Consider the following 18,862-nt stretch of genomic DNA (forward strand, 5'->3'; position numbering starts at 1 on the left):
TTACTCAGTACTTTGTTGAAGCACATTTAGCAGCGATTACAGCCTCGAGTCTTCTTGAGTTGGACACACGCTTGGCACACATGTATTTGGGGAGTTTCTCCCATTCCTCTTTGCAGATCCTCTCAAGGCTCTGTCAGGTTGGATGGGGAGCGTTGCCGCACAGCTATTTTCAGGTCTCTCCAGAGTTGTTAGATCGGGTTCAAGTCCGGGCTCTGGCTGGGCTACTGAAGGACATTCAGTGACTTGTTCCGAAGCCACTCCTGCATTGTCTTTGCAGTGTGCTTAGGGTCATTGTCCTGTTGGAAGGTGAACCTTCGCCCCAGTCTGAGGTCCTGAGCGCTCTGGAGCAGTTTTTCATCAAGGATGTCTCTGTGCTTTGCTCCGTTCATCTTTGCCTCGATCCTGACTAGTCTCCCAGTCCTTGCTGCTGAAAAACCTCCCTACCATAGGATGCGGCCACCAACATGCTTCACCGTAAGGATGATGCCAGGTTTCCTCCAGACGTCATACTTGGCATTCAGGCCAAAGAGTTCAATCTTGGTTTCATCATACCAGAGAACCTTGTTTCTTGTTTAGGTGTGTTTTGGCAAACTCCAAGCGGGCTATCATGTGCCTTTTACTGAGGAGTGGCTTCCTTCACTCAACCATAAAGGCCTGTTTGGTGGAGTGCTGCAGAGACGGTTGTCCTTCTGGAAGGTTCTCCCATTTCCACAGAGGAACACTAGAGCTCTATCAGAGTGACCATCAAGTTCTTGTTTACCTCCCTGACCAAGGCCCTTCTCCGTCGATTACTCTAGGAAGAGTCTTGGTGGTTCCAAACTTCTTCCATTTAAGAATGATGGAAGCCACTTGGGGACCTTCAATGCTGCAGAAATTTTTTGGTACCCTTCCCCAGATCTGTGTCTCGACTCAAATCTGTCTCGGAGCTCTACAGACAATTCCTTCGACCTTATGGCATGGTTTTTGCTCTGACATGCACTGTCAACTGTGGGGCCTTATATAGACACGAGTGTACCTTTCCAAATCATGTCCAATCAATTGAATTTACCACAGGTGGACTCCAATCAAGTTGTAGAAACATCTCAAGGATGATTAAAGGAAACAAGATGCACCTGAGCTCAATTTCGAGTCTCATTGAAAAGGGTCTGAATACTTATGTAAATAAGTTATTTCTGTTTCTTATTTTTAATACATTTGTATACATTTCTAAAAACCTTTTTTTCGTCTTGTTATTATGGGGTATTGTTTGTAGATTGCTGAGGATTTTTTTTATTTACTCCATTTGAAAATAGGGGTCTGAATACTTTCCGAAGGTACTGTAACTACTGGAACTATACACTACTTGTTTTGCAAAAATAAAATAACATATGGGTGAAGTATGCAATATGTTCTTTTCCTGCCTAATTCTCACTTGAAACATTGGTTTTGTGTTTAATCAGATAAATTATACATTCTGTTAACAAAGTGTGCTCTTGCAATTTATAGTCTGACATTTCAGATTTACATATGACATTTTTTTCACAAAGTATTTGGGATGTGGTGAACTACTTTTTCAAATTAACTTTAGTTAAGTAAACTATATTTTTCTCAGGGGTAGCTATAATGTAGCTTAACTTCTCCCAGTGTGAAGTAATTGGTAGCTTGGTAAACTATTTTTTCAGAGTAGCTTCCCCAACACTGCCAGTATCCACACTCTTCTGCTCTCTGTATACTGTAGAGCTGAGGCAATCCCCTTCTTAAGTCCTCAGTGATTTTAGTTTGCATTAAAAATGCAGAGCTGTGTCCTTGTGGTGAGGTGTGGAGGTGAGAGTGTGTTTTATCTGCTTGTTGTCCGGCAGTTGGTTTGACTGTTTGGATAACCCTGGCCAAGTCCACTCAGACGGTGAGAGACCCAGATCTGAGGCCTCCAGCTGAGTGACCTAAATTGCTGATGTTTATCATTGTTCATTGTGCCTCGCCAGGTCTGTGGTCTGGGTCGCTTTGCTTACCTAGCAACAGCCATCGCTTCATTCTTCTCCCCAGGCAGCCTCTACCAACTCCCCTTCCACTTACTTCAAATGCCCAGCTTCCACTTCACCTCACATTACCTAGGCCTACATAGAATCCTTCCTCTGCCTCAACAACCCACACCGTATAATTACCTACCTAAAGCCATCCACCCCTATGCACCACAGTATCCAGGTTTATTTAGAGAGAGCAGGCTGGATAGCAAGCTGCCACCTTGCATACCTATCACCTCACCCTATCTAACCCCCTTCAGCCCACCAAGCCCAACTACCCCCCCTCCTCCACCTACATTGCCCACCTACTCTATGCCCCCCACATTCCACCCCCCAGGTGAACCCTGGCCGGCACGGCAGCAGGCATAGACATGTGTAGCAGCTATACTCCTCACCTCATATTTGGTCAGGTGACAGGCTTTATAAAGCTCACCCTTCATACTCTCTAACTGTATGAGACATACGGTGAGAGCCTGCAGGAGGAGAGGCCTGTTCAATCACAGTTTCATCTTCACAGAAATCAATGAGATGGACTGGGAGTGCCGCACGAAGTGAATGTTTGGAGAGGCAGGCACATCAGAGCCTAAATCAAAAGCTGTCACATTCAGTGTATCTGTCAAGAGCATAGTGAATTTCGGAAAGGCTATGATGACAAAAAAAATTGAATGAGCCCGAATTCTGTGAAAATATTAATCATTTTCTTTCCCCCAGAAGTACTGATATTCAAAGGGGTGGAACAATATTCTATGGCAGTGGCAGGGTGAGTCTCAGTCTCCGTAATACACAGCAGAAATAAATGCTCTGTTGATTAATACTCAACGGAAAATAAATCCACCGCTCACTGTCACGTCGTGCTCAAAAGTCATCTATCTCGACGGGACAGTGACGATGCTTCATCGGCCAAACATCTTGTCAACTCACAGGGATCAATTCAAACAGCCATTACACTCTTTATCCCTGTCAGCCATTCACGGACGTGACACCAAGAGTTAATAATTTCCTGTGTGTAGGGGAAGAGTGGCATGTAATCTGTTTAATTGACTTTCATAAGATGTTTTATTTGAAAGGAGATAAACAGAAATATACATTTGCATAGGGGAAATGTGATATTCAGCACCACCCATCCACGAGAAGCCTACATATATTCAATCCACTACCTTGAATAACTGTATTTCTATTCATATTCTAGTCATGATATAGAAACAGCAATATCACATTTCTTCACCTGATATTTACTTTGAGCCTTTTCAGCTACAAAAATAACCTTTCGTGCCTTGGTTGACAAGGGAGGACATATGAACAGTGTGCAAAAGAAAGACTGACTCATATGTAATATAAAGCATAGAGACATTTCCTCTCATAAATGTGAACCTTCATTATAATTACCTGTTGAGGGAATTCATACATTACCAACTTAATTTTCTCCTTTCTCTGGCACAGCCATGTAGAACAGCAATTACTTTTCAATAATCCAACCTGTTCGGTATCACTGAGCTGAGACAATAAAAGTGGATTTCATTAATTGATCTGACGGGGAAAAGATTACAACTCAAAATAAATCTGTTTGTGTAGCTGTGACTGAGAAATTGGAACAGTACAGATGTAGGATTTGAATTTGATCACTCTTTTGTTGCTGAGAATTTTCCTGTACAGCAGGAAATGCAAACTTTTATAGTGCATTTAAGTTTTCTAAAGGCTTCTGCAGTTTGTCATTTCCACTTTAAAATGTCAGAGTTGAGTTGCCCTAATTTATCAAGCCGTACAAAAATTTAATTACAATTTCCTGTTACTGCAGGATCATTTTTTCTGCTGTAGCAAACTGGCTCAAATTAACATCCTACATCTGTAGACTGCAACAGAATGAACAGAACCATGAACAACACAAATGATCATTACATGTACCATACACTGTTTCACACACACACACACACACACACACACACACACACACACACACACACACACACACACACACACACACACACACACACACACACACACACACACACACACACACACACACACACACACACACACACACACACACACACACACAGTCTTGTACAGCTAACCTTGTGGGGACATACAATTCAGTCCCATTCAAAATCCTATTTTCCCTAACCCCTAACCCTAACCCTAATCCTAACCCGTACTCTTACCCTAACCCTAACCCTAACCCTAACCCAAAAACCTCAACTTTATCCTAACCCTAAACCTAACCCTAGCTCCTAACCCTAACCCTACAACTAACCCTAGCTCCTAACCTTAATATTTAACTTAATTCTAACCCTAACACTAATTCTAACCTTAACCCTAAACCCCCTAGAAATAGCATTTGACCTTGAGGGGACTAACAAAATGTTCCCAGCTGGTCAATTTTGACTTTGTTTACTATTCTTGTAGGGACTTCTGGTCCACACAAGAATAGTTAAACATGTCCACACACACACACACACACACACACACACACACACACACACACACACACACACACACACACACACACACACACACACACACACACACACACACACACACACACACACACACACACACACACACACACACACACAGTTGCTCTTGCCTCCCCTGCGACAGATGGAATATAGTCAAAGACTAGATCACCAGATATCCCACTCTGTTTCCTGCTCTCTATCTCCAACACTGTAGAGCGGACCTGTAGAGAAAATATAATGCCAAAGACTGGTTCTGAATTCAGGGCTGTCTTGCTGTGCTCTCTCAGGTTCAACAAATCAGCATCCGCTCACAAGTCTGCAAGCCAGAAACCCATTGGTCCATATCTATATGAAAGGGAGACAGAGCGAGAGAAATAGAGAAAAAAATATGATGCACTCCTCCATCATATACTTTGTGTATTCAACCAACAAGGCAAGCAGAGTTATGACAGACTAACTCAGTACTTCAGACCATATAAATATAAATATTATCTTTACCATGTTTGTCATTGACTCGGGGCGGCAGGTAGCCATTAGAGCGTTGGACTAGTAACCGAAAGGTTGCAAGATTGAATCCCCGAGCTGACAAGGTAAAAAATATGTCGGTCTGCCCCTGAACAAGGCAGTTAACCCACTGTTCCTGGCCGTCATTGAAAATAAGAATTTGATCTTAACTGACTTGCCTAGTTAAATAAAGGTTAAAAAAATTAAAAAATGACGTCATGAATTATTCCAAATGTACACCATTGTTAAAAAGTTTTGGGTCACTTCGAAATGTCCTTGTTTTTGAAAGAAAAGCACATTTTTGGTCCATTAAAATAACATCAAATTGATCAGAAATACAGTGTAGACATTGTTAATGTTGCAAATGACTTTTGTAGCTGGAAATGGCAGATTTTTTCAAATGGAATATCTACATAGGCGTACAGAGGCCCATTATCAGCAATCATCACTCCTGTGTTCCAATGGCACGTTGTGTTAGCTAATCCAAGTTTATAATTTTAAAAGCCTAATTGATCATTAGAAAACCCTTTTGCAATTATGTTAGCACAGCTGAAATCTGTTGTTCTGATTATAGAAGCAATAAAACTGGTCTTCTTTAGACTAGTTGAGTATCTAGAGCATCAGCATGTGTGGGTTCAATTACAGGCTCAAAATGGCCAGAAACAAATATATTTCTTCTGAAATTCGTCTATTCTTATTCTGAGAAATTAAGGCTATTCCATGCGAGAAATTTAATTATGTCCCCATTACCAGTAAAACCAATTTATTTCACTTACTTGCTGTGCTGTTTCGTTGTTCATTTGTTCAGTCATTTCATTCTCAACCAGGATTTCTATGGAGCGCAGTTTGGGTCTTTACGTGTCAAAAAAGAGACACGTATTATTTGCATGTCAAATAACACGACATAATTTGTTTCAGTAGCTATAGTTAGCTAGCAGCTAACTAAAATACAGTGTAGCTAGCAGCTAACTATATAGCTAGGTGTCATCTAAGATAACCCTCATTTATAAGACAGTTCCCCATATACCACCCACCACTGCGACCTGTATGCCCTCGTCGGCTGGCCCTTGCTACATATTCGTTGCCAGACCCATTGGCTCCAGGTCATCTATAAGTCTTTACTAGGTAAAGCTCCGCCTTATCTCAGCTCACTGGTCATCCCCAAAGCCAACACTTACTTTGGCCTCCTTTCCTTCCACTTCTCTGCTGCCAATGACTGGAATGAATTGCAAAAATCGCTGAAGTTGTAGACTTCTATCTCCCTCACTAAATTTAAGCATCAACTATCTGAGCAGTTTACTGATCGCTGTAGCTGTACACAGCCCATCTGTAAATAGCCCATCCAACTACCTACCTCATCCCCATATTGTTTTTATTTACTTTTTTGCTCTTTTGCACACCAGTATTTCTACTTGCACATCATCATCTGCACATCTATCACTCCAGTGTTAATTTGCTAAATTGTAATTACTTCGCTACTATGGCCTATTTATTGCCTTACCTCCTTACCCCATTTGCACACCCTGTATATAGACTTTTTCTATTGTGTTACTGACTGTATGTTTGTTTATTCCTTGTGTAACTCTGTGTTGTTCTTTGTGTCGCACTGCTTTGCTTTATTTTGGCCAGGTCGCAGTTGTAAATGAGAACTTGTTCTCAACTGGTCTACCAGTTTAAATAAAGGTGAAATAAAAAATATAACTAAAAAATGTGATTAATGGTGGCAGGACCCATCTATGTGAAGCTATCCACAATAAGGATTAGCCACAATAGTGGACTTTGCGGTTAACCTTCAAAATAAACGTTGGCATAATTATATTTGTATTCATTTGCATCACTGTCAAATACCTACCTTTATTTTGAAGGCAAACCGCAAATTCCACTATTGTGTCAAAATACTTATTGTGGCTAGCTCCACAACACATAACCCGTTCCAGTCGAGCTTCGCCAGCCAGATGAAGCTAGCTGGCTGCTTATAACGTTAGCTTTGGGCAACAGGGTTAAGTAGCTGGCTAGCTATTTATTTTCATGAACTGAAGTTCAATTTCAATAGGCGAACAGCAAGTGGCAACCTAGGTAATACTTACAATGATTCCTAAATCTTTGCTAAGAATAATGAAAAGGACTGCAGTTTCTACTGGTCATTGTTTTCAGGCTGGTTGTATTGGTGCTAGCTAGGTACCAACCATGAGCACACGCTTCAATTCTTGAACATGAAAAAGGGTTAAAGGTGGAATGCAGTAATTCGTTTTCTGATTGTGTAGGGCAGCATCGGCATTTTAGAAGCGTCTTTTCCCAGGCATAGTTTAGAGGGGCATTCCTGTAGCCCCTACAGACCGCACGGAGGCAGTTGGCGTCCAAAGTCTCAAATATGGGAGAGGGGGGAGGGGGATCCTGTCACAGGATCATTTATTTTTTATGTTATTATTATTTTTTATTTAAATATTTTTGGTTTAAACATTGTTTTTTTTTAGGGGGTAGATCAGCTTTAATATTTAGGATAAATTGTAGCATCCATCAATGTAATGGTCTGCATAATTTCCAATCCCCAGTTTATTTTGGTGGTAAATACGAAGTCTTGCCATCGGTAGGGCCAGATGCCCCACATGTTGTTGAGGAACCGGTAGAACAATGAGGGCCGCAGGGCGCACAGAGGGAACATTGTAGCCTCCCACTCGGCCAGGTAGATGTCTGCGTAGGCTGGGGTAAAGCGGTTGCGTATGGCCATTCCCTTGATCTCTAGGTAGGTGTCACTGTTGAACTGGAAGTCATTGTGGGTGAGCGACAGCTCCAACAACTGCAGGAGCTGCTCGGCCTGAGGGTACCACTCGAGGCAAGCCCGAACCGCTGCGGGGCCGTCCAGAGGGTCACACTACCCCTGGTTTGGGCAAGAGAGCAACCCGTCTAGTTTAGGATGCAGCTCCACAGGTGCCACATCATCTCGCCCGTGGCGGGGGTCTAGTGCAGGTCAGCCCCGAAGTGTTGGGAGTGCGCTCTGGTGGTCACCGGGTGTGTGTCGGGGGCTTTGCCTCCGCGCTGTCCCTGGTAGCCCGGCGCTGGGAAGAGGGGAGGGTAGAGGAAACCCCAGAGGGTTGTGGGTGCGCTCTGCTGGGCCCCAGGTGTGTGTCAGGGGCTTTTGCCTCTGCACTGTCCCTGGTGGCCCGGCGCTGGGATGGGGGAAGGAAAGGGAGTCCGGGGTGGCCAAGGTTGTGATAAGGGAATTATATGCTTAACGGTAATGATTAAAGAATCCCACCCTGAAACGTAACTATTAGTGATTATCAGTTTATGACAGCTGTATAATGAATGATTAAAGTACTAAACAAAAGTCCAATAAGGTTTGGTAGAGAAATGTGTGTGTGTGTCTAAGAAAATACCGAGAACAATTCAACTGTGTTTGACCCGACCTGGCTAGAACTCTGAGAAACTTATGATAGAACAGGGAGTCCTTTTCAAGGTTCCTCTAATCTCGGGAGAATGGAACTGTCGGCTTGGTAGTGATAAACAGTGGTGAGAACTATGGGGAGACGATACAACTCATCTACTGTTCGTGTGTATGTATGTGCGTAGGATATCTACTGTTTGTGTGGAGGTATGTGCGTAGGGAGCAAGTTATTAAATGGATGTCTTTGTATTATGGACTTCAGAACGTTCTCGTGAATAAACTGTACGAACCTTTTGCATAAGCTGAGTCTTTGCCTAATTATTATTAAACCTAGGGTCTTACAAACCTCGGGGATTGGTCAAAGCTAATTGATTGTTAGTTATTATCATTGGGATAGAAAATTCTCTTGACAGCTTGTTACCTCAGTTTGCTCCGTCCGTTGGTCCCTCATGCTGGTCGGTGTTGCCTCGGCGTTTGTGCTGTTGCTGCCATTGTACTCCCTCACCGCTTTGTGTTGTCGAGTGCCTGCTGGGGATTTGTCGCTGTAGTGCCGGATCGGTGATCTGTCACTGTGTTGTCAAGTCGGCGATTCCCTCGACGGATACATGTCACCCCGTTGCCTGAACGTCAAGCCCTGTCTTGTTGTTTGTAGTGCGGTTCCAGCATTCCTTGGTATCCGACGTCGTGTCTCGCCCATCCGGTGCTCCGTACTGATGCTACGCAGCCAGCCAGTCCGGTTCCTCGCCGCTCCTTTGCCTGTGCCTCCGCTCGTGCCCTGTGGGCCTCCTCTCTGTTGCTCCCTATCTGTAATCCTCTGGTTGTCTTCCGTCGTGACGACTCCGTGTGGGTTCCGATGATCAAGTCGTTGGGGTGGAGGAGTCTGTAGGGGGTGTAGTAGGGTGCGCTGCAGTGTCCAGAGTCTTTCCCATAACTGTTACGTCCCTCGTCGCCATTCCGGAGTGCTATGTAAAATGGAAAGTAAGAAGAGAGAAAAGTACAATGGAACAAAAGTAGCCAAAAAGGGGATTTTCCAACCCCCGGGTGGAACCCTCCTGCCTTACAGCAACACCACAGGTCTAGAAAAGCCTCAGCCACAACGCGTTTCTGCCTGCTCGGCTTCCTCAGGTGGCAGGGTGGAGAAAAAATATCGGACCGGAGTTGGAACGCCCAAAAAGTGCAAAAAGGAATGTCGAGACAGCCTTCAGGTGTGTTCCCTCGAGGTCTGGGTGAGTCTGTTCTGCAGCTACTGGTCGATTCGGTAGATCCGTCCCTGTAGCAGTCTGGTCAATGATGAGGCCTGTGGAGAAAGGTGTGCTGGTTATACTTAACGTTGTCAGGCCATCATCCGATTGGTCCGTTGTTATGTAGTTGCTCTAGCCTATGGTGGCTCGGCTGATTCCTTGAATCCGGTTGGTGCTCCCTCGTTGTCACCTGTTTGGGGGGGACAGGGTTTCTGGGGAACAGGTGAGGTCGCAGGGGCATGGGCGATTCATTGAGGGCTCCTCCTGTATTTGTTTTGGATCCGACTTGTGTAGTTCTGTAGCGACTGGTCTAAGGAGTGTGGGAGACTGTTGTGTCCCTCTGTGGGTTGAATAGGATATTCAATCGTTTTTTGTGAGGCGTCCTGTGACCCCGTGGTCCACCGGTCCCTCATGTGCCTTGACCTACGTTTGCGGAACAGTTGCTCTCACTTTATTATGAACGGTTGCTCCCTCGTTGTCTTTTTTCACCACTTGCTAGCCACTGTTGTAGTGCTTCTTGTTGTGTGTTAATTGTTGAGTGGTCCCTCTGTGTTCATGTTGTGTGTTGTATTTCTCTCCTTCTGTGGTGCCCGGCCTGCAACCTCATGTACCGGAGGAACCCATGTGCCTGTTGGGGCTCCCTCGCTGGTGTTGGAAATCGCTCGCTGGTGTCGCTTTTGATTTTGGGTTCCGGTTTGTAGTATGAAGAACACCGTCTTCAGCTCCTTGTTGTTTTCGTCATGTGTGGTGTCCTGATGTTTTCTGTGTTGGTTCCCACAGTGGTTGTTCTTCCATCGAAGTTAGTAGATTGTTGCTAGATGGGTGTTGCTTGATGTGAGGGTTGGTCTTGAATACAAACATTTAATGGGTTCAGGCTTATTTATATGAGTGACACGTGTAGTGGACTACTAGCTGAACCAGCAAGGATGAGGAGGAAATATATTGCCTTTTGGTTATCAGTGGAGTGAAGAGAAGTGGACCCACCAGAAAAGTCTCCAAGGCAGGATACCCAGAAGGTATGAAACAAGGATTATGAAATTGCTAATTAAACATCATAGCAGTTATGGCCCATAGCCTTTACCCTGCATTCACAAACAGGTAGGCGCTACTACTTTGTAGCTCAGCCCCCTCAACACGTCCCCTACAGTAATATAGCTGAAATATGATTGGTCTCAACTGAACATTTTGGTGTCAACAACCCTGTTTCTGTTGTTGCTTCAGGGTCTTTGCTAGTTGCAATGTGGTTGCAGTGGATATTGTGGACATTTGACCTTTGAAGACATTTGAAAATGACATTTGAAAATGGCCATCAAATGATTGGGGACAACGTAGACCCACTGGCTGATCAGGTGTGGATGCAACAAGGGGTCTGGGGGGCCCGGAGATCCGCTGAGGCCAGACTGTTCCTCAACACGCCTTGGGGGCACTGGAGGTCCACTGGGGCCTGGCTTGCCCTCGCCACGTCTGGGGGGGACGGGAGCAATGTGCAAAAGGACTATCATTAAGTTAAACTAATAGGCTATCAAGAAAGATCTGAAAGATTAATATCAAAGGCAAATATTGAATAACAAGGCAAAACCATATGTTACAGAACATTACTGCCATTAATAAGGCGTTATTCTACACATGATCAGAGAGGGAGAGAGACATTAACCTGTTTACCAAAAAAGCAACTTCTATCTACAAAAATCTATTATTGTGCAGCGCTTCCCTTCTTTTTCACACAATAATATCTCTTGCATACAGTTGTTAAGAGTCATTTCAGTGGCCGGCCTACAATATCTATTCAGTTATCTCAAGTAATAATTTCATTGGAAGATTTAACCATAAGGTAGAATGAGACAAAGATAATTAATTTACACCTACTATTGCAAGTATGTTAAGTATGTTAATTTCTCCTGCCATTGCAAGTATGTCTTCCAGCTGTTTGTTTCCAAAAGATAACAGTCGCTTGATGGTTAACTCATGCCCCAGACATCTAATGACGATGGTCTCCTCCTCAAAAGAGCGGTAGGGGAACTAACTTTCCACCACATTTATCTAAAGGGGAAGACACAGAGAGCTTGGCATGGATAACATACATACATACATACTGTATATAACATACATAAAATGTTACATACTACATTACAGGTAACACTAAACAACAAAATTACATTTTGTCTGTAGTCTTTTGATGCGACTAAATGTATCTGTAATCTATTGATGTGACAATGTATCTGCTGTTTGCTATTGTAAGAAAGGAAATGACTTTAAACATACTACATTTAGAATTGAAGACGTCTTTAACCGCCGGAACTAGATCTGCTCGGCTCCACCCACCCTCCTGTGGTTTAGTTGTTACACCTATCAACAAAATAACATGGTGCCGAATGACACTCAACACAATATAAGTATAAGCACCCACCTAATTATTGTTACTATTTTAGGAATTTATGGAAAATATTCTTACAAAAACAAACACAGCAACCACATTGTCTGGCTTTTGATCTATGTTACAATAATACTTTACCTGCAAAGGAAAGGCCAAATTCTCTGACAACTCCAGTTGGCATGACAACCTGTTATGCTCCACTAATGGCCAGGTGCTGCACCTACTTGGTTCTCCATTTTTCTTCAAGATGAGGACAACAGCTTCCACCCCCAGATCCTTGAAATCAGACAACTTAATAAGAAGATTTATTAAACTACATAAGGAGGAACCAAACATGACGAGTTAACAGTACACTTTTTATACTGAAAAAAAACGACTAATTACGTTTTCTGTAACACATAAGTCTCTAAACCTATATTAACCTCATCTCTTCTTTCATACTTCTTATCTTATATTTAAGCCCACACTTATCAGGCACTAATTTGCAGCTTTTAAGTCAGAGCCAATAGCTGCAAGATTGCTGGTTCAAACAACTGGAGGGTTGCTGAAATCAAATTGAAGTAATACCTAATATGGGTCCAATAAACTACCTATGAAACACTTATAAACTACAAATGAGTGGCTAAATTAGTGTTATGCTGCCATCCTAATGACTGACACTCTGACCTGGGATTTAAATGACTGTGGTCATCAACTCTTCTTGCCCTAATGTCTTCAGTTATCTGTCCTTTATCCCTTGACTCCCTGAGCTCCTCAGACATCTTTTGGAATTTCCTCCTCGCCATCTCACCTAAACTCCCCACCTGCCACTGAGGGTTGTTAGGTCACCTGAGATGACAATATTGTATACCGATGTCAACAGATGGTATTGTCGTGGTGAAAGGGTCATGAGCTATTGGATCACCTTCAAACTGCTCATGCTCACCTACAAAGCACTCAATGGACTGACGTCCTCATACTTTACTTACCTTCTGCACCCCACAAATGGGTCTTCCAAATGGACAATGACCCCAAGCATACTTCCAAAGTTGTGGCAAAATGGCTTAAGGACAACAAAGTCAAGGTATTGGAGTGGCCATCACAAAGCCCTGACCTCAATCCTATAGAAAATTTGTGGGCAGAACTGAAAAAGCGTGTGCGAGCAAGGAGGCCTACAAACCTGACTCAGTTACACCAACTCTGTCAGGAGGAATGGGCCAAAATTCACCCAACTTATTGTGGGAAGCTTGTGGAAGGCTACCCTGAAACGTTTGACCCAAGTTTAAATGGTTTAAGGCAATGCTACCAAATACTAATTGAGTGTATGTAAACTTCTGACCCACTGGGAATGTGATGAAAGAAATAAAAGCTGAAATAAATCATTCTCTCTACTATTATTCTGACATTTCACATTCTTAAAATAAAGTGGTGATCCTAACTGACCTAAGACAGGGAATTTTTACTAGTATTAAATGTCAGGAATTGTGAAAAACTGAGTTTAAATGTATTTGGCTAAGGTGTATGTAAACTTCTGACTTCAACTGTATATAGGTTTGAGGGCAGCTTGATGTAGTGTGACTAGATACACTGTCATTACTACTTACATAGGCATCCATCTCACAACTGCTAATTATTATGGATTGATAAGTGATTTATAGTGAACCGCATAGTTTTAAGTCGTAGATTTCTGAATACATTTCACTTATGATTGAAACCATGGACCTCATTCCTGTAAATCACTCATTTAATGTGCAAAAATCTTCCTCATCCAGGAATGCTTATTGTCAGATGAATTCATATTCCTCCTACCGCTGGGCAAGATCATGCAACATCACAGTTTACTTCCACTGCTATGCTGATGACACCCAGCTCTACCTCTCCACCAAACCCACCACTCCCCTCCCGCATCGGCTGCCTTCACGACATCCAGAGCTGGATGAGCCTGAACCTCCTCAAACTCAACAGCAGCAAAACAGAGGTCATGCTCATCAGCTCCAAATCCACTCTCTCAGTTTCCCGGTCTCTCTGTAAACACAAGTAAAAAGCCTCTGTGTCTCTCTGGATAGTTCCCTCTTTAAAACTTCACATAAAGACCAGCATCCAGTCTCCGCCCCGGACAGCATATCTCAAGGCTCCGCCCCTATCTCAAGGCTCCGCCCCTCACTGTCACACTCCAGCACCGAAACCCTCGTCCATGCCTTTGTTACTTCCCGACTAGACTACTGTAACACTCTCCTCACCAGATCCCCACCAAACTCATCAATAGACTCCAACTGGTTCTGAACTGCTGCCAGAATCCACACCAGAACCAGATCAACTGAACACATCAAACCAATCCTGGCTCCATGTGCAATTCTGTGTTAACTTTAAAATACTCCTCCTCACCTACAAAACCCTGGGACCCACCTACCTCTCTGATCTTCTCCCAGTCTATGCCTCCTCCCGCTCCTCCTCTGCTGGTCTCGTCTTACCCCCATTCCCTCTCTCCACCATGGGTGCCCGGGCCTTTAGCTCCTATTCCCAACCCTACCATCTTAATCCAAACCCTTACTGTAAACTGGGTACCCTACCACGGTAAACCAAACCCTTACCCTAAACCGGGTACCCTACCATCGTAAACCAAACCCTTACCCTTTTTTATCTGTCCTATTTTGTCAGGTCCTTTTGATTGTTTTTGATTTTATATTGCATTGTTGATTGATGCACTTGATTTTATGTAGACATACTTTTAATGTAAGATGTCCCTAAATGTCCTGAAAGATGCCCGCCAAATTAAAATGTCTAATTATTATTATTAGTACTAGTAGTAGTCAGTGACGATTTTAGCATGTAAATCTTGGTGGGGCAAAATAAAAATGAAAAAGTGGGATGCATGCCAGCAAAGCCACAACACAACGCTAAACAATACATTAATTGCACTATAACAGTGACAAACTGTGCCCACAAACTGTTAGGGCCCACATAAAGCTGTCCCAACAGCAATCCCAACATCTTACCACTACTACACCTGGCTATCCGCAGAGCCTTGTCTGGCAGAGAAACTGTTCATTCAGCCTCATTTACTGCCTTTAAAAAAACATAACTGACTTGCTTAAACAAATGTGGTTTCTAATGACAATTGAGATGCACAAACTATGGCAGAAGGGGATGACAAGCGGTTTTAACTTCGTCGAGATCGGTGTCCCTTCCATGGGATGGTTGAGCCAACGTAGTTTAATGCGATTAGCATGAGGTTGTAAGTAACAAGAACATTTCCCAGGACATAGACATATCTGATATTGGCAGAAAGCCAAAATTATTGTTAATTTAACTGCACTGTCCAATTTACAGTAGCTTTTACAGTGAAAGAATACCATGCTATTGTTTGAGGAGCGTGCACAATTTTGAACATGAAAAGTTATTAATAAACAGTTAGGCACATTTAGGCAGTTTTGATACAACATTTTGAACAGAAATCCAATGGTTCATTGGATCAGTCTAAAACGTTGCACATACACTGATGCCATCTAGTGGCCAAAATCTAAATTTTACCTGGGCTGGAATAATACATTGTGGCATTTCTCTTGCATTTCAAACATGATGGTACAAAAAACCACAAAAGAACGGTTGTTTTTTTCTTTGTATTATCTTTTACCAGATCTATTGTGTTATATTCTACTACATTCCTTTCACATTTCCATCAACTTCAAAGTGTTTCCTTTCAAATGGTACCAAGAATATGCATATCCTTGCTTCAGGGCCTGAGCTACACACAGTTAGATTTGGGTATGTCATTTTAGGCAACAAAAAAAAAAAAGGGGGCTAACCCTTAAGAGGGTTGTAGTCTAAACGGGTGCACTAATCAGGTGTTTTTTTTGTCACAACAGTTGAATAAACCAATAAATGAGTGTCAATTCGACACCAAATGTTTTGTAATGTTACCTTACCAAATAGCTAACAGTTAGCTGCCAGGGAAATTTAGCTAGCTACAGCAGTTAGCTAACATTACCTAGCTAGCTAATAGCTAACTAGCTTGACCATCTACAGTAGCTAGCTAACGTTTGTAAACTAGACTCATAGAACAATGAGGGTTAGTTATGTAAATCTTTGCTATAATACTCAAACCAAATATAGGTTATAGTCTAGTTAAGGTCATTCAGCCATTCATTCTATACACCACCACTTTGGCTGACGTGAGTGTTGCTTCATTGGCTAGTTAGATGGCTGGCTAGTAACGTTACATAGATGGCTACCAAAGGCACACGTCTAAACTAGATAACCTAAACCTGCATTTGGTTTGAGAATTCAGTAATAGATGTGAGCCTGGGTAGCTATGAAGTTGTTAATTGCGTCAGCTGTCGATGATTTTTTCTAGGCGTGTGTGCCTTGTGTGTACTAGCTACGGAATGTAGAGTCAAATGTAGTGCTTGTCTCATGCATTACTAAATATTGAGTTAATAAGTGCAGTGCAGCAAAGCCAGGGAGAAAGCAGGGAATATGTATTTTGGTTGAAGTGATTGTATGTTATCATAGCAAATGTTAGAAAGGTAACTGGTGTTTATCTCAATCTCATATGCTGAAATCCACACGCCCGCGATATGCAAATGTCATGCATGCAACAGTTCACCTTGGCTTAGTTTTTAGGCTGTCAAAGTAGTACATTAGTATAAAAATCAAGATCGTGTGCTGCGTTGTTCATTAGGCTACATTTTTATTCGAATGTATTGGAGTTGAACGTGGCTGTGTTTTATATAGGCTGTGTTAGGGTAATGCTGACTATTTTAGATGTGACATGTAATATGAGATGATTAACAGTGTCTAATTTTCCTTTCACTAAGGATGCTGGCTGTACGAGTGAAATACAAAGATGAGAAGAAATAAAAACATTTCACAAGGGCCATTGACTTTCAATGACTTCTTGGAAGAAGGTGAGTGATTGCCACGATTGCAGTTGTTTATAGGAACCCTAAAGGTGAGCTAAATGTAACTTTGTTTAATGTCTTTCAAGTCAAGAAATGTATCCTGCCTACCATGGACTTAAAAGTCTACGATGAATCTGAGACAGAAGTAGATGAAGTGTTCCAGTATCATCTTTAGAGACCAGACCTCAGTGTGCTACAAATGTGTTTACCCAATGAAACAAATGTGTTTACCCAATGAAACAAATGTGTTTACCCAATGGTTCTGATGGTGAGTTATTTGTCTACAGTACAGAGATGTGATCAATGTATTCATTCATACAATCCCAGCTAGCACAAATGATATGGCCCACATCCGTCCTTAGTCTGGCAGGCCTGATCTATCTCGCTGGCCCAGTTCTGGCACCTGGATCCAGGCGGAGTTCTGGTGTTTGCAGGGATGGTACAGTAAAAGGGGGGGGGCACCCCGTCTCCCAAAGCCTGCGGGGGGGCACCGCTGAGACATTTAAATGCCAAACACGCTTTTGGGAGCGGGGAGTTTGCCAGGGGTCCTAGGTTTGGAGGGATGGAGTTACACGTCACACATTCTTTGGCATGTCACAGATCACATTAGGACCCATTAATTGTATGTCTTATCTCAACATCCCATATAGAATTGTAAGTTAATGATTTCTGTAACGTCCTGACCAGAGTTCTTATGTGTTGTGCTTGTTTTAGTGTTGGTCAGGACGTGAGCTGGGTGGGCATTCTATGTTGTGTGTCTAGTTTGTCTGTTTCTGTGTCCAGCCTAATATGGTTCTCAATCAGAGGCAGCTGTCAATCGTTGTCCCTGATTGAGAATCATATATAGGTGGCTTGTTTTGTGTTGGGATTTTGTGGGTGGTTGTTTCCTGTGTCAGTGTTTGTGCCACACGGGACTGTGACGGTTAGTACGTTTGTTGTTTTGTATTTTGTCTAGTTTTCTTGTTATTAAATCATGGAAACTTACCACGCTGTACATTGGTCCTCCGATCCTTCTCGCCTCTCCTCGTCCGAGGAGGAGGACGACTTAGACTGCCGTTACAGAACCACCCACCTAACTCGGACCAAGCAGCGTGGCTACGGGCAGCAGCAGCGGCCCACTACACAGGAATCCTGGACATGGGAGGAAATTATGAACGGTAAAGGACCCTGGGCTAAGGTTGGAAAGGATCGCCTCCCATGGGAACAGCTGGAGGCAGCTAGGAGAGCAGAGGCAACCGGAGAGAGGAACCGGCGTTATGAAGGTACGCGGCTAGCACGGAAACCCGAGAAGAAATCCCAAAAATTTCTTGGGGGGGGGGGGGGCTAAAGGGTAGTGTGGCGAAGGCAGGTAGGAAACCTGCACCCACTTCCCATGCTTACCGTGGAGAGCGGGAGTACGGGCAGACACCGTGTTATGCGGAAGAGCGCACGGTGTCTCCTGTACGTGTGCATAGCCCGGTGCGGGTTATTCCACCTCCCCGCACTGGCCGGGCTAGATTGAGCATTGAGTCAAGTGCCATGAAGCCGGCTCAACATATCTGGCCTCCAGTACGTCTCCTCGGGCCGGTGTACATGGCACCAGCCTTACGCATGGTGTCCCCGGTTCGCCAACACAGCCCAGTGCGGGTTATTCCACCTCCCCGCACTGGTCGGGCTACGGGGAGCATTCAACCAGGTAAGGTTGGGCAGGCTCGGTGCTCAAGGGAGCCAGTACGCCTGCACGGTCCGGTATATCCGGCGCCACCTTCCCGCCCCAGCCCAGTACCATCAGTGCCTACACCACGCACCAGGCTTCCAGTGCGTCTCCAGAGCCCTGTTCCTCCTCCACGCACTCTCCCTGTGGTGCGTGTCTCCAGCCCAGTACCTCCAGTTCCGGTACCACGCGCCAGGCCTATAGTGCGCCTTGAGAGTCCAGTCTGCCCTGTTCCTGCTCCCCGCACTAGCTTTGAGGTGCGTGTCTCCAGCCCAGTACCTCCAGTTCCGGTACCACGCACCAGGCCTATAGTGTGCCTCAAGAGTCCA

This window comes from Salvelinus namaycush, chromosome 38 (genome assembly GCF_016432855.1).
Source record: "Salvelinus namaycush isolate Seneca chromosome 38, SaNama_1.0, whole genome shotgun sequence".
Taxonomy (NCBI): domain Eukaryota; kingdom Metazoa; phylum Chordata; class Actinopteri; order Salmoniformes; family Salmonidae; genus Salvelinus; species Salvelinus namaycush.